This window comes from Balaenoptera physalus, assembly GCF_965194825.1.
Source record: "Balaenoptera physalus genome assembly, chromosome: 6".
Lineage (NCBI taxonomy): Eukaryota > Metazoa > Chordata > Mammalia > Artiodactyla > Balaenopteridae > Balaenoptera > Balaenoptera physalus.
In genome coordinates this window covers 41,886,055-41,911,083 of record NC_138885.1, presented here as the reverse complement: position 1 = coordinate 41,911,083, position 25,029 = coordinate 41,886,055, and the positions used below count along the sequence as shown (strand labels likewise).

The 25,029-nt window shown below is 34.7% G+C and overlaps 1 pseudogene across 1 annotated transcript in view; it reads left to right on the top strand.

Moving 5' to 3' along the window:
- Positions 1-25,029, top strand: part of LOC309662412 (small ribosomal subunit protein uS17m pseudogene) — a 518,440-nt pseudogene that overhangs the window by 7,480 nt on the left and 485,931 nt on the right. Inside the window, exon 2 of the transcript XR_014268408.1 lies at positions 11-25,029. The product of XR_014268408.1 is annotated as a small ribosomal subunit protein uS17m pseudogene (transcript). The remainder of the gene's footprint in view (positions 1-10) is intronic.

Below are 25,029 nucleotides of genomic sequence, written 5' to 3'. Positions count from 1 at the left end.
AAAAAGTAAGGTAATCTGTCTTTTTTAAGTACATACCAATACCCTAACTTCGGTTGCGTAAGGATCCAAACACAATAAAATGGGATTGTGTGGAAAACAGTCACAAAGAAGAACAACAAAATTTTGGAGAAGAATCAAAATGATGAGAAAATCTTGGTTTTATTCTAAGAGAATTAATATGCATGTATACAGATGTATAGGATCCCATTTTATATATGTTAAAAAGAAAGATAAAAGTATATCCAAGAGCATTCGTATTACTTTGAATATATACATCCAAATCAATGCATTTAGTATTTACAGTTAATATAAGGATTGCTATTAGCCTATATGTATTTAAGCTCTACCTACAATTTTCCTAAATGTGCTCATTTTATTTGGAACAAATGTGCCATGCTAGCATATCAAATGATAAGCTATCTCATAGGAATCAGTTCCTAACTTAAAATTACTGGATATTTTAAAGATCCAAGTATGTCCCCTATCTGGCCTTTTAATAAATGCTTGTTGCCTTAATTTGTTTCCCTTAAAAATCTGGTGGAGGCTGAAAAGAAAAACAAAAAGTACATGTACTCTTCATTGAGGCAGAAAGAGCTCTAATCGTAAAGTTTCCGACCAGAACAGGGTCACCTACACTTAAATTTTCTGTAAACAAATAAGTGCTGAGACAGCAGATCAACTTCCTTAGTGCATTTTTCCCCTAGTAAAATCAGTTTGAGATAAATTGCAAAATAAATAAATGTCAAATAACAATTCCCATGACTAGTATTTGAACTGAATTTAATGATGATTATGAAGACAAAGCTGTGATAGGCCTCTGTGTAGAATGCTTAAAGGGGCCAATCTGAAACGATTTTAACTCGGAACCATTTTAACAAATGAATATATTTCCTAAATTGCCACATCAACCAACCCTGCTATCTAATTATGGCCAGCAAAAAGGGCTACATATTAACTATACCAAAGCGTAAGCCATTATTTTTGGTTGACATTCTTCGACATTCAGTTAATAAACCTGAAAAGCATTTTGCTTATTGAATAGTCAAGGTTTCTGCTTTACAACTGATGGGTAATATAACAGGAAGTTGTATTGTTCCAAGTCAGACATTCTCTAAGGACTTTTCTCAGACTCTGTGGTCTTGCTGGCCATCAATGCTTCCACCATTTTCCAGGATAAAATGATCATAGTTGCTTCTTAGAATAGAAATTTAAGACGCCTATGGCATATCACGCCAAAATTATTTAGTAAGAAAAAACATCAGTAAAAGTCCATTTTATATTCAGAAGGGTACAATGGCCTCAGAGCATGTGTTCTCTAGCCCCACCTGGCTCGTTTTGAAAGCTTATGCCTCTGTACTGATCAACACGTAGCAGGGCAGCACCCTTGAACTTGTCAGGGAAAACAATCTGGAATTCAACGATTATCAAAAAGAATTTTAGAGAAACAGGATGTAGAAGTATTTACGGAATAGATAGAAATAAAATTTCAAGGTTCTATTTATTTAGCTATTAAACTTGTCCTTTGGAAAGTTGTAAACCTGGCAACTTTAAATCAGTTTCCTGGTAGACTTGCATTTGTTGATATTCTGTCCACTTATTTTGAAGGAATATTTTAAAGGTTATTGTAAAATGTGGAGACGCATTTGCTATCTACTGTATATCATACAATCATCTCTATTTAACAACCATGGGGGAAATTTCTCTTTGCCTGGAGGATACGTTATTTTTTACCTAACCAACACTAATTGCATTTCCCTTTTTGCATTTGCCACAAAAATGCTCAGAGCCATATTTATGGTCCACTTCTAGGAAATGTATAAGGCTTCAGAACTCTTCTCTGCTTTAACCTTATTTCAGGCATCAACTCCCTCTCTTAAACTTTGCCTTAATTCCTTCACCTAGTCTTAGGGTATTCATCTGGTTGTTTTGAATCTTGGGAGGCTGCCATGATTGCAATTTTGAACACTGAAGTTATGAAAAGTAGTTCATAAAATTTTCCCTTTGCCATACCAGTTTTTGGAGACTATGGATTAAACAAGGAATCACCACACACCTTTATAAAGTCCAGGGTTTTTTTTCTAAAATAGTTCAATATGTTTTTCAATCATTAGTTAGACCTGCTCAAAAATTCATAGGAACACAAAGATAGCCCCTTAATTGAAGCAAAGGAATAAGACAGTTTTTGCACAAACCTATAAAAAGTGAGACATTAAAATAACTAAGTTTTAGGGTCCTATTTTTGTATTTCATGTAGTCCCAAACATACTGTGGCAAATAATTACTTAACGGGTTATTGTCTTTTTTGGCATAGATGCTCTTCCTTTGCAACTGGTTAGGAGACATCTCCAGTGAAATATTCCAGTCTCTCACATCACATTCAGGAGGCCCCCAAACTAACCTTATTGTCTTTGGCATCTCTTTTCCAGCTGCTCTCCTATATTATTACCACCTAAATATGGAACAACAAAGAAACATTTAACTTTTGCCTTTCATTACCCACGTAGCCAGTCAGTTCTACACACTGATTCTGAGTCTCCAAATCCACCACTCTTCTCTTTTTTATTTTTAATATCAGCACTCTACTCTGGGCCATCCCTACATTTGCTTGGTGTTTTAACAAATTTGTATTTTTTTGTTTTGCATCAAGGAAAGGAATCCCTCTCAAATGAGCTCAAACCAAAAGGGGTGGGCAGCCATTTAAAGCTACAGAGAGGTATTCTGGGCACTGAGGAAAAGGGAACTCAGAGCTTGTTACAGAACTGGGTTCTTGGACTCTTTAATCCATAGACATTGATAAGAGGCCAAACTAGAAATTCAGGAAAGGCTTTATTGGGACTTGTGATGCTGCACGAGGGAGTGAGAAGTAACAGGTGCACTTGCTTGCTCGCCAAGTGGGGGCGACCTGGTTCCTTAAATGGGGTGAGGGTACAGGCAGATCGGTGGGTTGGGCCAGAGGGGTGCTTAGGTGGTCTGCCCATGCCCTTGGTGGTGCTGTGTGCAGGGATCATGGGCAGTACCCTGCTTTTCCTTCTGCCACATCAGAAGTGGCAGTTGGGTTTTGACCTTTTTGTGTCTTATTGTTCATGATTTGCCTCAGTTGGGCATGCATGTGGTTATTTTTAGGCCCTCATAGTTTCTTTGTATTTTGTTGCTTGAGAGACATGTGTCCAGGTGAAGCACTTCAGCAAAGGGTTCCAGGTCCCAGTCTGTCTCAGGCTCACTATGGGCAGGACCTGAGGCAGCAACGAGGAACATCACTGCTTCCTTCACTGCTTCCTTTAGGTTTTCTCTTTCTTGTCTTTCTCTTAATTGGTGCCCACAAATTCTCTATTTTCATTTCACTATGCTTAAGACTTCACAATGCTCTGCCCTAGCCTTGAGTCTGTGTGATTTTTTAGCTTATCATTATAAAAATTCTCTCTCGGTCTTTTAGTTAAAATTCCCAAGGTAAGACATTTAATCGAGCTAGCTCAAACACCCCAAGTTCCTGTCCAGCCTATAGTTACCCCCTAAAAGTGACAGATTCAGACAGAGTCCACCCATCTTTATCCAAGCAGTGGTACCATGGTTGAGTAGACCCCACTCAGCAGATTTTGTGGGTGGATTTGAGGTTACATGAAAAGGAGTACAGAGAGTAGGGAATTATAGACAATTCTAATACCATTTACCATGTCTATCAGTGTATATATGCACAATGTTTATCAACTCCATATTTTTCACTGTAGTCCAATTTAGAACCTGCTAAACACACAGTTTTGAGCAAAAATATTCCCTTGTTTTGATTAGTTTGATTCACTTGGTTTCCATTATAAACACTCTATCAGTCAGGTGTGATGCAATTATAAACTGCTCCCAAATTCCAGTGGCTTATAACATGTGTTTCCTACTCACTTCACACATGATGGTTGTCTAGTGCTCCATGGGTCTTCCTATATCAGACACATGCTGAGGGAGCGTCTGCCATTTGTGGTATAATATTCTTATGGCAGAGAAAAAAAAGGCAAGGGAGCTGGCAGAAATGTGTGATGGCTCTTAAAGCTTCTGCTTAGATGCGTGCATGTTACTTCTGCTCACATTACATTGGCCAAACCATATTACATGGCTAAACCCAGCATTACTGTGGTAGGGATATGCACCCCTCTCATTGACAGGGTATAGCACATCACCTGGTGGTGGATAAATTTGTATAATCCTTTTACAGGATAGGGTGGAAGCAAGAAATTGAGCACAACAATACAACTTACCACAAAATACTATAGTGACTCAAGATGTACACTAAAAATGTTCAACTCTTTATTCCAGTGGTTTTCGAAATATTGCATCAATCCCTGAGGTGTCAATCTTGGACATGTGGTGATGTCAAGAGAAATTGAGAGGGGCTAGGTTCTGGATGCCACTCTCTCCCCCCCAACCATAGTAGCTCTGCTTTTACCTGTTCTATGTATCAGAGACTTGTGTAAGATTTATTTTGGGGGAAAAAATACTCGAATTTTTTTTTTTTTTTTACTTTCGGAAAAATATTTAAAATCGTTTTCTTTGCTTGACAATCAAGATTTTCTTTCATAAAACGCCAATCTGGTTTTCAAAATTTGTCTTCCCTATCCTCTTCCATTCACTTTACACTTCCACCTAAAATAACTATTCATATTTTTAATATAGCACCCTTTTTTTCTTCCTTGGCTTTCTTTAACATAGACTATACCCTCTTTTAACATAACCCTTTCATTCCACCATCAATGCTTTGCAATCCTATCTATAATTAGCTAAAGCTGCCATTGCAAAGTACCACAGACTAGAGGACTTAAACAACAGAAATGTATTATCTCACAGTCCTGGAGGTTAGAAGTCTGAGATCAAGGTGACGGCAGAGTTGACATCTTCTAAGGCCTCTCTCCTTTTCTTGTGGATGGCCATCTTTGTCTTTCTCCAGTATCTTCACATGGTCTTCCCTCTGTGTGTATCTGTGGCCTAATATTCTCCTCATATAAAGACACTAGTCATACTGGATTAGGGCCTGTCCGCATGACCCCATTTTACTTTAGTTATCTCTTTAAAGGCCCTATCTCCAAATGCCATCATTTTCTTTTCAAAATTTAGAAAAAAAATTATTGAGATATAATTGGCATGTAGCATTGCATAAGCTGAAGGTGTACAATGTATTGATTTGGTGCATTTATATATTGCAATATGATTCATCATAGCATGGCTAACACCTCTGTCACTTCCCATACTTTTCATATCTATTTTTTGTGGTGAGAACAATTAAGGTCTAGTCTCTTAGCAACTTTGAAGTTTATAATTCAGGGTTGTTGACCATAATCAATACACTGTGCATTAGATCTTCAGGATTTATTTATCTACTCGTTGCAAACACTGTCACATTCTGAGGCACTGGGGGTTAGGGTTTCAGCATGTGAATTGTCGGGGGGGGGGGACACAATTCAGCCATAACACTACCTTTCAAATTTTGATGAAAATACCAGCTCAACTCTTGTTGAAAATACTAATTTAAATCTTGTTGAATTTTGGAAATATAATAGATTCATCATAAGTTTATTGCATAAAATAGGAGAAAGATAGGTAATATTTTTAATACCTTTTGATAGCTAATTAATTACCTCAAACAGGTAATCTTCATCAATCACGTAAGATTTCACTCTGCGATTGGGCTCCTGTCTCTCTTTTAGCTCAATGACCATGTTGCTGAAGAGACCTTTTCTGGCCACAGCTAAGATGCTTACCTGATTGCTCCCTCACATTTCACTTCACTTGTAATAATGTGTCCTTTTCTTTTATTTCTTGCTTTACTTGTTTACTGTATTTCTCCATCACTCTATTTTAAATATCAACCAGTCAAAGGGCTTGTGTGCCTCATACACCAACCATAGAGTCGGCTCTTCCAAGCCAGTGTGGGGCACATTGTAGGGATTTAATGACTCTCTCTTGAGGGAGTAAATGGAGGGGAAGTAGCGTCAGATATCAAAAAGTGAGATAGTAGGCAAATAAGCAAAAATTGGGCTATCAAAGGAACAATTCAACAGTGCAGGTAATTCAATAATTCATAATAAATTCTAATTATCAATGTAATAGAAAACAGTATTTGGGGGAACAATAATGTTTTTTTTTCAAAAGGTCATTGAACAATCACTAAGCTGGTAGGGAGCTGATTATAATTTAAATAGGATAATTAGGAGTGAGATACCATATGGTCTATAAACATTTTCACATCCATGAGAAAAAAAATAACAAAAATAATGTCTACTTTCCATATATAACTGTAATTAGACATTAAAGTTTTTTCTCTATTTATTTAAAGTATATGTTCACCCTCCAAAAGAGTTTCTTGAATATAATGACAATATATAAATATATTATCATTAGGTGTACTTATCTAAATGTATCCTTGTCTCTATATGTACATACAGATGTCATTATAAGTATCATTAAAATAATACACTGTCCATTCTATAAGTCTAAAAAATAGGGGTAGCACAGTAAAGTTTTGGGAGGAAAACTCATGCTTTTAATCCCATATCCTTTTCATGAATCTAGCTCATTGATGCAAAATATTAAACCATTGAACAAGAAAATAGATTCTATGCAAGAAATAGTTTCTTTGGAGGTAGGAAATTCGTAGTACTGAAGACTAGATTGTCTGAGGATAAATTCAAAATAACCACTGAAGAAATAACATGAGGATTTAATTCTTTCCCAAGGGAAATTGTAAAGAAGAACAAATGATTTAATGCTAACCTAAAAGCTAATGAGCATTAACTGTGGAATAAAAATTTCTAAAAGCTTATTGTACATGTAATCTTTCAGCTGTTTTCCTTTATCAAAATAGCTGCTGAAATTGGAAGGGGATTTGTATATATCTTTACATTCTGCTTCAAATATTTTTTGTTGGTTGTAAAGAATTTTGCAAACTATGTGTGTGAATGTCTTTTTGAATTGCTACATTGACACAAACCTCCCTTTTCTTTTCTTTCTGGGTTTGATAAAATAAATCTCCAATAAAAACAAACATGAACTTAGCAACAGGTGAAAGGCAAAGGCAAGTGTCATTTCAACAATATAAATACCTTATTTCTTTCTATTTAAACATCCTATATGTGGTTTTTGCTCTTTTCTCCCTTCTAGTTCACATATTCAGGTGATAGAAGTAAATGTTATCATAGTTTCAAAAAGCAAATTAAATTATTTGACTAAATTTGAAATTTAAGTTTCAGTAAAGTGACAATAATTATTCTCTTACTCCATGCCCTTGTTTGGCACTGTTCAAATGATTTAGAAGCTTTTTCAAATTTATGTGCAATATATGCCAGTAGGTGGTGGTAGTATTTTCCACAAGACTACAATGCTATTAGTAAATAACCCCCAAAATAGAGATCATTTTTCTGATCGTCAGATATTCCTAGAGCAATGTACAGACTTCAGAGATTATCTTTCCCAAGTTGTACTACCAGATTCTGTTTAAAAGCAAAACTAGGCATTTTAACTAGTGTATCAGATTTTTGGAGGTGAAGGGGGAAGCCTCTAATAAATTTGGGAGGCTACGGATTTAATTCCACAACATTAACCATTACATTTTTCTTTTCTAACAGATGCCAGCCATTAAATTGAAAAATTGAAATTGAAGATATAAAAAGTGGGGTATGCGTATCCATCTAGTGAGTGATTTTAACCAGATTTTCTCCTTCATCATGGCTCATTTGCATTGTGAATACTCTGAAAAAGACAGCTTTTGTGGACTCTGCCGTGTTTGTTGCTCCTACAATGTAATGCTATTCAAAGGGTCTGATTGTGTATTCAGATATCACATACATATTGCCCTGGGTCTGGGATTTCCTGTTACTCTGAATGATAAAGATTCTTTCCTATTTAAAGTACAATTCACCCATTGTGTCTACATATATGAAAGGGCACCTCTGTGGGATACACATAAGCAGGGGAAGAGATGGAGAACTGTGGGGATGCAGTAATTTGGCAGATTATTGGGGGAGAAAAGGTACTTTTAGGAAGAGGGACAAGAGAGGTGAACACGAGATCATCCCATAAAGGAACCGACTTCAGTTTGAGAAGGGTTGGTTTGGAAAGTGATCTAGAATTTATGACCTTCTGAACTGCATTTTTAAAGAGTTTTTCTGACCTTAATTTAATCCAGTTTTCAGGAATCTAAAATACCCCTTCCAGTTCTCTGTCCAATTTTATTTTTAGAAATCAGGAACTGGAAGAACGTACAGAGAATGATTCTCATTTAGAAAGCCAAGATCTCTTTAAATTTGGATATGAAGATAGGAGGACAATAGTTTAGAACCATGCTTCTCTCCAAGTCTGGCCCTGGGATTGGCAGCTTTGGCATCACCTCAGAGCTTGTCAGAAAGGCAGAATCTCAGGCCCTGCCTCCCCCCAGATCTACTAAATCAGAATCTGCATTTTCACAGGATCCCATGGGGATTTGTATTCACACCAAAGTTTGAGAAGCACTGATTTAGAAGATTCCTAGTTAATGAAACTACTTATTTTTTTCATAGGGTGGAGAAAGCAAAGCCTTGAGTAGTCTTTGTATACATTTCAGAGTCTCAACAGAATATCGCATCTAGAGCAGGAACTTCAGTCACTCAGGGTCTTGATTTTCCTATCTTAACTCTATTTGTGGATTCTTTTATACTGTAATAAAGGATTAAAAATAAAAACTGAACAGATGGCCAAACAGAAGAAAAAAAATCAGGAGGGTGCTGCAATTTTAGGGATGACTGAATCTTAAAGATCATTTAGTTCCTCGGTTCCCCTGTATAGGCAGCCAGTGGCAATGTCCTCACATATTATGCTTCCATCAGGACTTGGTGACTAAAGCGTCTTGAAAAGCTTTGCACATAAAAACTGGTGTTGCAGCTCTTTTGAAGCCAAGAGGAAAAAAAAAAAAAAAAGCACCAAAATTTTGGAAATGTCCGTTAAGGGCAGCAGAATGGAAACAGAATGAAGCTTGTGAGCTCCAGTTAGTTTTCAATTGTTCTACAAGGTTTCCTGTTAAAATGAGTCTGGAAGTGTTTGAAATATATTAGAAGCATTTTAAAATAAATTAGTCAGTTATTACTGTTCGAAATGCCCATCTTTTTTTAAAAAGTGAAAATAACCCACTGTTATTGTATCCATTCCCAATCATAAACCTTTCGAGCAAAAGAAATTCAATAATGGCTGTATTCCAGTTTCAATACCCTACATGACATGAGTGCCTCCCCACAATTATGCTAAATAGAGATTAACACAATTTTTAAAGTTATGGAATTTATATAGTTCATTAATTCATAATTACTCATTAGCAATAAAGCTTAATCCAAAACTATTTAGCCTAAGGTATCAAAAGACATTTTAACAATAAATTGGATCACAGTATTATAAAGTATATTCTAGGACCCAGTGTGAGACATTCCAGGTAGAGTAGATATGCAAATATTTGCCTGTTGCCTTCATTTTGGTCAGAATATTTGCAGTGACATCCAATTCTGATTCCAGTTTTACATTCACCCACCTTCAATGGCAGAGAGCTACTTTATAAAATGGATTTGAGACTTTGGGAGTGCTTCAATCAGTTATTTTACTAAGGGAAAAAAATTATTGCTAATCAAGAGAGTCATTAGTACTGGCTGTTGTAACTACAGGCTCTTCCTTATGGGTTTCTTCAGTTGTCACCAGCCTAGGGCTGGTGCCAACACCAGCCCAGACAATCTCTCCTGCTTCCCCTACAGTGAATCTTTGCAAATAGTCTGTCTATGAAGAAACCCTTCTGTAGATATCAAATTTTGAATATGGTATGAGTTTCATTTTGAGACCCTGACAGATTCAGGAGTATATAAAAGTAATTTAAAATTTAAATATATATATATATATATATTTAAACCAAAGGAATCGAGCTGTTTGTCAACTAGCTTGTTAGTAGCAGACCTGTATAGAAACACCATGATTTATAATACTCTTTCTCTCTATATAAAGTGGGAGATTAGATGCAAAAACAATCAGTTCCTGGACATTTTTCCCCCTCAGTGCATTCAAAGAACATCAGTCTGTATATTTGGAGGTTATACCCTGCCCCAGGTCTCTTTCCTTTAAAAGGTATTCAATGGTCCAAAGCCAGACAGGCACACTGTCCCCCCTGAAATAAGGAAGCACAGTTTTCCTTACTATTATCACCTTAAATTTGACTTAAATGTAGTTCATGAAACACATTCAGTACCAACCAGTGACTTTTCATGACTCTGCACCTTTTCCTACTTTCTAAAGGGATGCTATAGACATAAAGGAAAGAGAAGGTGAGATCAGGTTACTTTCACAAAAGCACACATGATATCATTGATGAAATATTATTCAGACCACCAGTTTTTACTTTAATACAATTGTTTTTATATGCCATGTAATAAGCCCTTCAATAAACTAAATGTGGGATTAAAAAAATCAATTGTCTGCATGAGGTATCTGCACATCTAATACATATACACACATAAATACATATATATTTACATACATATAACCTACATTCACACATGTATATGTTCATTCTGTCATCCATCATGCATTTATTGAGATACGTTACAGCCCTACACTAAGTTCTCTATGTTGATGTGGGCAGCAAACCTCCATTTACAAAAGCCTGGAAAGTCAGACATAACAATGTGCCTTTGGAAACTAGAGCAGGAGGAAGAGTATATTAGGTCCTAAGTAAACACTTGATGGTTAGTTCAGCAAAATTACTAGTAGTGAGCTTGCCCAGAAGCACTGCTTATCAATCCAACATTTTATCTTCATTATTTCCCATCTTAAATTCATGTTGGTGTTCAAGATGACTTTCTTTAAATGTAAATATCCAGAGAGATGATTAAACTTCATCAGCTAACACTTCTCAGGATTCTCTAACCACAAGGTAAGGAGAACCTATGGTGATACAGTACCAGATAATGCCACAGACAGGGGACAGAGTTGGTAGGAAATGAAGGTAAACAACCACTAAGTCAAACTTGACTTTTCTCATAGGATAGCCTGGGCCCAGGGCTGTGAACATTTTCCACCCTATTTGGAAGTTTTCTTGAAAACCCTCCTAACATGATGTGATGCTCACTTTAAACTTCTGACTTGATAAAAATAGTATCCTTCCTCTGTTTTTTAATCTCACACTGAGGAGGTAACCTGCACCTCAGGGCTAGTTGCAGGGGTGTCCTCTCTAGGCAGAGTGAGTGGGGTCTGTCCCTGAACCCCTGGAGCAGGAATTGGCATCTGCAAAGGAAGTGGAGGAGGCCTGGGGGTGGAATCACAAGATCGTGAGTCAGGTAGGCAGGCATGAAAAGTCACTGTGCAGGAAACAAAAAAGTCATAGAACTGGGTGTTTGTGCAGCATGCTGTGTGGGAGTAGGAGAAAAGGATCTTTTTTCTGGGTCAGGAACCAAATTGAACACGTTTGCAAAGACCAGTTAAGTCATCTGACGTCAAGAAGTTGCTGCTGCTTTTAGGGCCCAGTTGCCTTTTCACACACGGTTTAACTTATACTCTGTTTTTGGGTGGAGAAATAATAAACTAGGGTTGAACAAAAAATTTCCTCTTCCTCTCTATCTGCCCATGTTGACTCAGTTCTCAGCCCTTGCCCCTTTGGATGAACTAACTACGTTTTCTTTCCTTTTCCACTTTTGTTTTTCTCCTAAAAGAAGAAGGTGTTGATCTTAATGGAAGAATGTTACATCAAGATCACAGATTCAGAGAATAATTAGAAGGTGTCTTAACTAATCATCCCTGTGTCTGGGGAGGTATCCATCAATGGTCTCATTCTGAGATTTGAGAATGCAGTTTATTTTTCCAGAATTATGCAAGCATGTGAGAATTAGTGATTATACACTATGGTCATTTAAACATTTTCTTTCTTCCACAATAGAGTTATATTTGCTTAAACCAGAAAACGTGATGTTGACAAAAAACAAAACAAAACAAATTTCACTTGTGTGAAGCAAAGACATTTTATTAATAACAATCATTTGAGTGTACTATGTGTATTTTTTTAGTTTTTATTTTTGATTCACTTCGATATCATGTGGCCATAAGTATAAGGACTCCTTAAAAACCATGTCTAAAATATGTTTTTCTCCTCGGTTATAAAAGTTCTGAATTCTGATTATGGACATTTGAAAAATATAAAAAGAAAAAAAAAAAAGAATAGCCCCAAATCCTACTCCTGAAAAAAAAGTCACTATTGGGTGATAGTTTGATTTATTTTTTTCAAGTTTTTTTTTTAAATTTTATATATCTACGTAACTGTTTAAACCCAAAGCACATTATTGTGTATGTAAAATTTTATTAGGCTATATTCTAATTTAACTGTTTTTACATAACTTTTTTTCCATTTTAGCATATTTTTAGTTGAGTTCATAGTATTCTATTATGGAGCCCTATGCATGAGCCTGAATACAACCAGTCACAACATTTATAAATGAGCATTCAGTTTTCCCAATGGTTTAACTACTATAAATAATGCTGCAATAAACATGTTCATGGTGAATCTTTGGATTTCTGACAATTTTTTAAGATAAATTTCTGGAAGTAGAATTAATGTGATACACAAATTTAGGCATAACAATTTTTACATTTTTAATCAATTTTTCCAACTATTTCTACCTTTCCATAAAGTTTATGAAAATTTATATGCCTATCAGTAGTTTAGGAGAGGTCTTTCCCAGAAAAATACATTTTTGTTTAAAAAATGTATTTGATTTAAGAGTATTGGATTGCTGACGAGAATAATTTTTGAAATAATACATTGGTTAACTCTCTTATTTTGTGAATCTCATTTATTTTGATCAATATTTTAGTGGAGAGTGGTCTTTTTTATTGGACTCAACAAGCTTTTTATAAACTGAGAGTAACACCACAGGTCTATTATATAATTTGTAAAATTTTCCTTAGTTTTTGTTTACTTTAGAATTTTAATATATTACTATATAAAACTTTAATATATTACATTTAGAAATTCCATTTAATGTCATAGTTTCTTAGCTTCTCATTTGTGAATTCCTCCATTGTTTAGAAATTTAGAAAGATTCTACATATCACTGATTCCACATTCATCTAAAATGCTTCTATTTAATGTTTTAAATTAACATTTTAAGCAACAGGGAAATAATTTTAACATTGGATAAAGACAAATGTTTCTTATCTAGAAACATTAAACTGATGTTTCAGCATCATTTAGTAAGAATTCTTGCTAGAAACTATTGAATCATGATGTCAGTTCAATAATACTCCAAATTCTTTTTTTAAAAAATTTTTTTCTGAGTTACAAATCTAATATTTTTGTCTGTTTATTGGTTTTACAGCAATCCACACTTTTAAGTATGAAAACTGAATAATACATTTTAATATTTTATAGCTCAAGTGTCCACCAACCCTTTTTTTTTAGAAGTGTCATGTGTGGCTTATCCCACTTAATTACAGTGTGCATTTTTTGTTTACAGAGCATCTACTTAGCCTTTTTGTTTTAAATTAGGTTTTTTTTTTAGATTTTTCTTTATTTTGGGGGGTTGATATATTCTACTATGAACAAATGTGTAACTAATACAAATTTCAAGACTAAACTTTAGAAATACACGTCAGTGAAGTTATGTGCCCATTGTCACTCAACAAGCCAGTAAATTATAGATCTGGAATCAGACCTCATGTTATTACAAATTTCCAGCCTGATGCTTAACCCACTGAAACTCCTAGCTGTATTGTTTATAGGCTGAAAAAAGGCCCGCTGTGGGACTCCTGGCTCACAAGGAGCTTTTTCCTACATGCTGTGGAAAACCTCCCTATTGGCTTGCAATAATTTCTTAAAGCCTCCATCCCAGAGAGAGAAGGAGCTCAGGACAATATACTTACCATGCCATCTTATCTTTGTGAATTAGAAAATAAAATAATGTTTGAAATCTCTATTTCTATTGTTATAGAAATAATCTCTCTGGGGATATGTTGGGGTTGAAAAGGGCAGGTTCCTGGAATGTTATGGGGGCCTAATGATATGTCTGTGATATAAAGCAGTTTCTGATATTTTCCAAATGGATTATTGTTCACGTTTAAGTGATTACAGCAGTGATTTAAGCCAAACTAAATATTCTCTTTCCATGGTTTACTTCAACTCATTCTAATCCCTCTTCAGACGAACTTGTCCAATTTTGATTTTTATTTTCTCGTGTGGGTATTTGATCATGTGGGCAAAATTTACGGGGTGAAAAAAGTGTGAAAATTGAACAAAACAAACCCCCCAAAACACCAATAACATGTGGTTGGTAGGCGGTGGAGGACAGGAATGATTGCAAGTGTTCTAAGAGAAAAATGACACATTGACTAGGCATCAGAAATCATTTCTTGCCAATAAAAATTTCTGAAACTGTGGAATCATCTCTAAAAGAAATGATTGAAACCTCTTGTCTGAGCCACTTACAATTGCACCTAATAAAGCTTTTGAGAACTCTATACTGTTAGTAAGAGATGATGACCTAATAAGTCCAGTTCATTGATTCTATGATAATCTTGGCAAAATCTACTCATGGAATAACTTCATAATCAAATCTAAGATACCCTGCAAGCGCTATATAAATTTATGTCTCCAATTTTTAGATGACTATTTAGATACATTCTTGTATTCATAAAAATACTTTTTTTTCCCCTCACAAAAGAATGTGTTCATCTATTACGGGGTAAAGAAGCGATTTGAAAAATAAAATACAAACACAAAACAGTGATTTATCAAAATATAATATCCAACAGCCCTGATGCTTGTTTCTAGCTGTTGGTGTGGTTATCTCAAGACCAAAGAACTATGTTAGAGAACCAGTTATTATTTTATCAAAATGAAAATGAAGAAGGAGGAAGAAAACATTCCAAGCTGACAATCTGCATGTCACATTTCAAAGTGATATGATTTAAAACAGCTTATCTGTTAAGCTCTCAAATTAGACTTTGCAAGCAAATAACCAATTCTACCTTGGCTTTAGCATTGCCTCTGGCACATTTATAGTATGAATATCTGAACAAAACTATAAGAGTTTCCCTTCTGGTGCCTGGAAAACTTATTAACTATTTCATATTCAAGGATGTTCAAACTTTTAAACTTTTCCCAATGTGAAAAGTTAGTGCTAACGCTTGATACTGGTCTGATTGACTGAACCTTGTGTAGTTACTACAAAAGACTAAATTGGCAGCTCTCTCCTTTTACCAAATATTGATTCCCTTTCTAAATCCTTTCATGTTCTAAATTAACCTGGGGATTTCCACCTTGACTTCTTTACTTGCAATGAGAAATGACATGCAGGAACTTTCCTGTTAACTTAGCATGTGGGACAGAATTTGGTTTCTGTAATGGTAAGCACAGAGCCCTGTAGAGAGCTTCTAAGCGGTGAGAGGAAAGGAAATGGGAAGGAAGAACTGAAGATATTTTTCTCCTATGAATTAACACAAATACAGATTTATAGCCTACACATGTGTTGTGTTTTTACTGATGGTTGTAACTAGGGACACCTGTAAGACAGAGCCAAAGGGGAAGAATTAAAAATAAATGGAAGAAAAACGCAATAATAAGCTGCATTTCAGAGCTTGATTTGAAGCCTGGTATGTGAGACTCTAAAATTCCCCTTTCCTGGAAAATGTTTTATCATTTAGCTTATGTAATTTAGCATACCGTATGAAGGCTGAAATATGACAACATTTTTTTAAAAAAGATTCTTTCAGTATTTCCAACAGAAATGTTGAGCTAAGTGTAGAATTTGTGGGATCAGTTAGCTTATAAATAATGGTCCTTTATGCTGGCATTGGGAAATCCTTGTTCCCACAGCTAGTTCAATAAAGCAATTAATATCAATAAATGCTGAAGAAAGCAAATCTCTATTCACTTTTGTCTGGATTAGTTAACATGAGAAAAATCCTATCCCTATCCTGGAGTATTTAACCTTCTCAGAGGAAGACATTCTAATGAAAGGTAAATAAAGTATGTGTTTGACATATGCTCCTCTTGTACTGTGCTGTCTGCTTACTATAAGATGGTTGACCTTTCTGCCCTCTCTAGAAAGTTCAATGTGGTTTTCTATTTAGAGTAGGCTCTTGTAAAAACTTGTGTTGTCAATACACCTTAGCATTTTCTTCTACTATCCCTAAATTTACTTGTTATTTGGATGAATTTCATTAGAAGAAACACAACTTCCATAATTCAGATATAATGTTTCTTTTCTACTGCATAATGCTTATGCATTTCATGTAGAATAGCTCACGTGTACTTCGAATTCACATAGGATATTCGAGAGAAAGAAATTTTTCTGTGACATGGCATGTTTTAGTGAACCTCTTAAAAAGAATCTACACAGTGGAAAAAAAATGCTTTGTCAAGGTGATGGTGAAGTTTCATTGACCACATTGATAGAGATTTGCGCATTCAGACTTTCACAGATCAGCATTCAGTAAACCAATGTCACGGAACAGCCCTGAACTTTCATTACATTTGGCTAGATTATTTAAGATTTCACACATGAGCAGCAAAAAGCTTAGAAGAAATTATCCTGTAGTGTCCAAGAAATGTGGTAATAAGGTAAGAGTTGAAATGCGTTGTTGGCATAAGGAACCCATGGTTCCTGCTCTATATATAACACACCCAGTTTCGTCAGAGTTGGCTAAGTGCACTCTTTCTGACAGTATGGTGATAACATATTGCAAGAGTTCAAGTTGCCAATTCTTCCACCTTCATTCTACTAGCAAAGAATTTTAAAACAAAATTTCAATATTGCTACAATACCACACCCCTCTGCTAGTTTCCCCAAACTGACAAACCCACTCTGACTGTTTATAAATTTGAGAAAGGAGAGATAGCTAACCTTAAATATACTTAAGCTAACCTTAAAAATACTTAACTAAATGAATGTGTGTGTATTTGTTAGTATTATATATGACAAAGTTACATACAGTTAAAATTTGTGGTGAGGTGCCTATTACTAAGTCATAAGCAGGTGATAGTTTAATTTTGAAATGGAGTAGTCATCTCAAATCAGTGCCTTAAAATTCAAAAACATAAACACAGGCAACATTATTCTCATTACAATAGGTTAAAAAAATTGTCATCTTGTCCATGGGAACTGAATAAACAAGAAGGCAAAATTTCTTGTAGTAATTACATTTAAAAGTTACATTATAGTAAATGGAGTGACGGGGTTTTTTGTTTTTTGTTTTTTTTAAGAAGCTGAAGATTTACTTCTGCCATGTTAAATGAATATACTTTATGTGGTGAAAAAATATCAAGAGGAAATCACACTGTATGGAAAATGAAAGGTCCATTAGCATTTTCATTTTTCAACTTTCACATTAGTGGATTCTTTTAAGATTTTTGTGTTTAATCCCATTAAAAAGTATAGTTTAAATTTTTTAATATGTAAATTAAGCTATGTTCAAAAGTGCATGTATTCTTGATGTTTAATACATTAAAGTACAAAATGTATTATTTAAACATTTAATTTTCAGATAATCGTAAATTCACATGCAGTTTGAGAAATAATGTGGTGAGATTCCATGTACCATTTACCCAGTTTTCTTCAATGGGAACAACTTGTATAACTACAAAACAATATCACGTGCAGAATATTTACATTGATACAATGCACTGATCATTTTCAGATGGTCTCAGTTTTACTTGTACCTATTTGTGTGTGTGTTTGGGGGGGGATATTTAGTTCTACACAACTTTGTCACATTTATAAGTTCATGTATCCACCAGCAAGGTCAACGTACTGAAGAGTTCCATCACGACAGTCATCCCTCGCATTGCCCTTCTATAATAATACTCACTTCTTTCTCCCACTCTCACCCCATTCCTAACCCCTGACAACCACTTATCTGTCCTCCATTTCTAAAATTTTGTCATTTCAAAAATATTATATTAATGGAATCATATAGGATGTAAACGTTGGTATTGGATTTTTTTTTCACTCAGCAGACTTCGCTGGAGAGTCATCCAAGCTGTTGTGTGTATCAACAGTTTGTTTCTTTTTATTGTTGAGTAGTATTCCATGATATGGATGGACTACAGTTTGTTTAGCCATTCAACTGTTGAGTTCATCTGTTTGGTTTTTTTGTTCCCCCCACTCCAGTTTTGGCTGTTATGCTGTGTCTAGAGATTTTCCTCTTGTCTTTTTTTAATCGTATTTTTGTATGTGTATGATTCCATTATATTCAGAGAGCATATTTTATATTAGTTTCATTCTTTTAAGTGTGTTGAGGCTTGCTGTATAGCCTAGGATATGGATACTTGAAAAAATGTATATTCTATTGTTGTTGGGTAAAGTGAGATAGATAGATGTCAATTAGATCCTGTTGGTTGGTTGTATTGTTTAGATCTTTTATATCCATGCTGATTTTCTGTGTAGCAGTTCATATCAGTTGCTGAGAGAAGAATTTTTAAGTCTCCAACTACAATTGAGAATTTGTCTACTTCTCTTTTCAGGTCTATCAGATTTTGGTTTATGTATATTGAGACTCCCTTGCATACACGTTTAAATCATTATGTTTTCCTGGTAGCTTGATCCTTTTATCACTTTATAATGCCCCTCTTTGTCTCTAGTGATTTTCTTTGCTCTGAAGTCCAGTTTATGTGATAGTAATACAGTTACTCCTGCTTTTTAAAAAAAAAATTTTTTTTGCATTGTTATACCTTTCCTCATCCTTTTCTTTTCAACCTACATATGTTTCCAAATTTGAGATGAGTTTCTTTTTAGCAGTGTATAATTTGGTCATATTTTCTTATTTACTCACTGATTTCTGTCTTTTAAAATAGTGTGCTTAGACTATTTGCATTTAAGGTTATTATTGATATGTTAGAGCTTAAGTCTACCATTTTATTATATGTTTTCTGTTTGTTTCCTTGTTTTTTGTTTCCTTGTTTCTTGGTTTGTTTTTCTTGCCTCCCTGTGGGATACTTGAGTATTTTTTTAGGATTCCATTTAGACTTATTTATTGAGTATACCTCTTAAGTAGTTTTCTTAGTGGGTGCTCTAACTATTACAATATACATATGGGACTTACCACAGTCTATTGGTATCAACATTTTACTGCTTTCAGTGAATTGTTGAAATCTTACTTTCATTTATGTCTCTTTACTTTCCCCACTTTTAAATGTGATCATCTTTAGTATCAGATGGTATTAGAATTTTTATTCAATCATCAAATATGATGTATTGATATAAAACCATAGGAAGAAGAATAGCCTATTGTATGTAACTGTATTTTGACTCTTTTTGTTCTTCGTTCTTCCTGATACTGCAAAATTCTTTTATCATTTCCTTTATGTTTGAAGAAATTCTTTCAACCATTTTTAAGGGTAGGTCTTCTAATTACAAATTCTTTTAGTTTGCTTTGTCTGAGACTGTCTTTCTTTCCCCATCCTAAAGGATAGTTTCTCTAGATACAGAATTTTTAGTTGACAAGTACTTTTCTTTCAGTATTTGAATACAGTAATGTGCTACTTTGTCTTGACCTTTAAGTTTTCAAGTGAGAAATCTGCTATAATTTTGAAATGGCATTTCCTCATAGGTAATGTGGTTTTTCTCTCAGGCTACTTAAAATTTTTTTTGTCTTTAATTTTCAGAAGTTTAATTATGGTGGTCTTGCTGTAGATATCTTTGGATTTATCCTATTTGGAATTTTCTTAGCCTCTTGAATCCGTAGATTTATGTCTCTCACCAAATCTGGGTCATTTTCAGCATTATTTCTTCAACTACTTCATCAGCCCCACTCTCTCTCCTCTCTTTCTGGGTCTCTGATGATACAAATGTTGGACCTTATGTTATTGTGCCACAAGTCTCTGAGACTATTTTATGATATTTTCATTCTACTGTTAAACACATTAAGTAAAATGTTTATTTAGGTTACTGTATGTTTAAGTTATTTAATTTTTATTTGATTATTTTTTATAACTATTTCTTTCCTGAGATTTTTAATTTTTTCCTTTGTTTTAAGAGAGTCTGACACTGCTTGTTGACACATTTTTATAATAGCTGCTTTAAAATCTTTGTCAGATAATTCCAACATTTTGTTCACCTTGGTTTTTTGGCATCAGTTCATTGTCTTTCCTCATTTAAGTTGTGATTTTCCTGGTTCCTGGTGTAATGTATGATTTTTTTTTAAAAATTTCGTTCAACAGATTGTTTTTTATGTGTTAATTCATTTTATTTATTTATTTTTAGTTGAAGTATAGTTGCTGTACGATATTATATGTTACAGGTGTACAATATAGTGAGTCACAATTTTTAAAGGTTATACTCCATTTACAGTTATTATAAAATATTGGCTATATTCCCCGTGTTATACAATGTATCCTTGTAACTTATTTTATACCTAATAGTTTGTACCTCTTACTCCCCTACCCCTATGTTGTCCCTCTTCCCTTCCCTCTCCCCTCTGGTAATGACTAGTTTGTTCTCTATATCTGTGAATCTGTTTCTTTTTGTTTTATTCACTAGCTTGTTGTATTTTTTAGATTCCATAGATAAGTGACTTTTGTATGTGTCTTGGACATTTTAGCTATCGCTTTAAGATACTATGGGTCTTGTTTAAATATTCTACTTTACCAGGCAGTCATCTTTTTAGGTTTAGCACACAGATTCTGCTCTACGTTTGTGAACTATGGTTCAAAGGGAAATTTAATTTACAGGTGATATTTTGGTCAACCTGGTTTATCTGTTGTGACTGAGACCTCCCACTGGTCCCTCCTCATGCAGCCTAAGGGGGTTGAAGAAGTTCCCAAGTTTTGGCTGCCATGTGTCTCTTGCTGGGGGAAGTGATTCTATAATCTGCAGAGACAAAAATATTTCCCATAGCAAGCCACTTCTTGTGGAAGGTATATCTTGCTGGTGTCACCCAGCCACATGGTGTTTTTTAGTAGGGAAGGGGAGTTTTAGGTCCAGGGGAGAAGGAGAGCATTGTCATCAGGGTTCCTGATCAATCTACCTTGCTTGTGCTGCTTGAATGGTTGACAGGACAATTCAGAGAAGAAATGAACCTACCTAGGCCACCTTCTGTTGTTAGGCTGGTGGTTAGGAAATGAGGTGATGTGGTCATCTTATTCTTCGAATGGTGGGTTATAAGATGCCCTGCCACTGTGTTATTCCTTTAGTCCTAGAGTCTCTAGTCAGTTTTTCTTCTTTCCACCTTTCAGTCCTCCTTTGGTTGCCTGTTGCATTATTTCCAGGGTTTATAGTGATACTTGGTGGAGAGGAGGAGGGAAAGATGAGTCTACTTAATCTTGTCTAGATGGGATGTGTCACAATGTATTTTAACCTTTAAAAGACAATTTTTTTTCCAGAAAGTTGATAAAAAACATATTCCAACAGGATATATGTGAATGATACAAATAAAGGAAATAAGGAATGAGAGGTTGGAGAGATAAGAATAGGTCTGATGCTAAGTATGCAAAACACTAATTGAAAACAATATTTCAGTGTCACAGGCAATTTAATACTATAAGTAAAAAAGAGCCCACATATTTTATACATAAGGAAAAAAAAGAATTAGAAACTGGATATTTTGACCAGTGTCAAGATAATAGTAACGTACTATTTGTGTTAGTTTTAAATCTTTAAAAGCATGGTCAAAATAAACTAAAAGGAGTTAACAATAGTGCAATAAAATTTTTTGATTATGTAATTGTTGAAATTGTTGCACAGCTTCAAATGATTATTTTAAATTTTTGATTAAAAAATTCAATAGACCAAGAATAGAATAGGCAACATTGAAGAAAAAATAAAATTAGACAATATGTGTGAATCACATATGAAGTTATAATAAATCTAGAGAAACTGAAACAAATGTGTTATAAAATATACAAATTAAACAAAATAGAGGGGTCACTTACATACAGTCAATTGTTATATGATGAAGGTAGTATTGCAATCTAGGTAGAGAAAATCTTCAATAAATAGTGTTGGGTCAATTGTATATTCAAGTAGAAAAAAAAAAAGAAAAGAAATTTGTCCTATACTTCACAGCATATTCAAAGACCAACTTCAGATGGATCAAATCTAAAATTGAAAGATAATTCACTGAAGATAACATAAGAGAAGGCCTTCATGAACTTGAGGCAGGAAAAGATTTGTTAAGCAGAACAAAAAAACACTAACCGTAAAGGAAAAGATTTGCAATTTGGATCATATTAAAATGTAAAACTTCTGTTCATTATAAGACAACATTAAGAGCGTAAAAGAAGTCATAGAGTGGGAGAGGAACTTTGCAATGCATGTATACAGCAGTGGACTCTTACCAAGAGTATATAAAGGACTCTTACAAATTAGCATTAAAAGGACAGACAGCCCAATAGAAAATTTGTCAAAAGACTTGAATACTACTTTACCAAACTACAAATTATAACTACAAATTAGTTCTTTCACTTTGTAAAAATATTTGAGAGTACCTATTAAAGTGAGCATACACATAATCCTGTAACCAGCAATGTGCACGTACTTACACCAAACTATACACAGAAGAATATTCATAGCAGCTTTGTTCATTACACATAAAAAGAGGAAACAATCCAAATGCCCATCAACTTACAAGTATGCAAGTAACCTACAGTGTATTTATATACTAAAATATCATAGAGCCAAAAAAGTTTTTTAAAATTACTGTCACAAAAACAGACATAATATCAAGCAAAAGAAGGAAGACACTAAAAATTACACACTCTATGATTACAGTTGTTTAAGGTTAAAATATATATATAAATAAACAATAAAATATATATAAAAGGAACAGGCATATTTTTCAAACTGAAAGTTTGTGGCAACTCTGTGTTAAGCAAGTATATATATTGGCAACATTTTTTCAACAGCATTAGTTTTTAATAGGTATGTATATTTTTTTTTTAGACACAATGCTTTTGCATACTTAATAGGCTACAATATGGTATAAGCATAACTTTTATATGCACTGGGAAGCCAAAAATTCATGTGAATATCACTTTATTGTGATATTCCCTTTATTGTGGTCTGGAACCTGCAATATCTCTCTGTAAGTGATTCGAAACTAGAGGATGTGGATTTGAGGCAGGATTCCTCTGCTTAATCATGATAAAATATAACAGGTCACCTAACAATTCAGCATCAATTTTCTCATCTGTAAATGTAAATTAAAACACCTTCCTCAATCAGAATCATGTGGATAGTAGTATAGTCTTTCCTTGGTATCTGTGGGAGATCGGTTCTAGGACCTCCTAGGATACCAAAATCTGAGGAATCTCAAGTCTCTTATATAAAATGATATAGTACAATGGGTTCCACATCTGTCGATATGGAAGACAAACTGTATTTGAAGGTGACTTAGAAAATGTTATAAGTTTAAAAGTGTTACAACTTGAACAAATGCAGTTTAAGAGAGGTATTTCATGTTACCGAAACATTATCATGTTGTGCTTGAGAATACTTTAAAAAGTAAGAAGAATGTCAAGTATTCTGGAAAGGATATTTAGGAGGTAAAATGGAGAAGGTGTAATTGACCAATCTTTTGAGCATTTCAATCCAGTTTATACTGTTGAGCATAGGGTATTTCACTTGGAGGACCATTTCATAGTTCTGCTACATCAATTTTTTCCTAAAACAGAGAACATTGTATACAATTCGGTTCCCTTGCCTCCTGACTCTTCTTATACACGTCCCAGAGAATTTCTGTCTGCCCAGATGCCCCACCTTCTAACTCAGTATTGTCCTTACTGCTTCCCTTGCCCTCCTCCTCCCTTCACGGCAATTACGAAATCTTTTTCCTACCTCCTAATCTTTCACAAGTCATCCACTTCTTTGCCTCCGTCTTATCACTACCTAATTCAGACTGCCATCATCTCTCTTCTATTTTTATACAATAAACTCTTGACTGATATTCCAGCATCTAGGAAAGTCTCCATACTGTCGCCAAAGTCAACAGGCAAAAACACAGATCTGATCCCTACCATATAAAAATTCTTCCATTGGCTGGGAAATGTCCTAAGGGGGAATACACATTCTTGAACATAACATAATTATTTTTTAGTATTAGACCCGTGTTGTCTACTTTTAGATCTGATTCTCACAATCCTGCTGGTCCATTTATTTGCCCTTTGACAAGAATTTTTTCTCAGACACACTAAATCACATATATTCTTGGATAAAACAATGATATTTCAATTAGGAGCTTTGTTATATGTTTCCTCTGCCCAGACCCCTTCCTACTGCCCTCCATTCTCTCCTTTATCCCTTCAAAAACTTTGACGCGTTCTCAGATTAGACATCACAACCAGGAAGCCCCCAGGCAAAGCTGAGTATGGAGACTCTCTTATGTGCTCTCATAGCAACTAAACCTCTCATCAAACTGTCTCGGGATTGAGATTTAAGGACCAGGATCACATCCCACTCATTGTATCTGCAGTATCTGTGAGAGTGCCAAGTATTTAGTAGGCATTTGATGACAATGTCTTGAATAAATAAATGACAAAATAGGTATCAAATTTCCTTTGCAGAGTCTGTTTGAAATTCTGCCACTTTTTACTCCACAGATAGGGTTAGTGGGCTTTCAGCAGGGTGGAGATGTAATGGGAAGGAAAACTCAGAACTCACCAGAGAGGAATGATAGCATGGGAGAGATCATAGGAAAGGTGGGAGAGGGGATGTCTGTGAATGGTTGGATGAGAAATCTAACCTTCTCAGGCACTCAAAGTAAAACAAGGTCCTATGCCCTTACTGAACTGCATAGAGTTGTGAATGTTTTTGAAAATAAACTGAGTAGAATTTCAGAAAGGAGACATTAATATAAGGCTTCCAAGAATAAGGAGTGTCCTGTGGAGATTGGGAATTTTCGAGATTATTGCATAACTATCAGGAAGGTGAATTACAATCACACTGAAACCCAAGTAGAAAGACTTGATGTGTCTGTAGTCACAACAAAGGAGGTAAAAGACACTAAAAAGTCCAGAAATTTAGCAGCACATGGATAAATAATAAGTCAAGGAGGAGTTAGCTA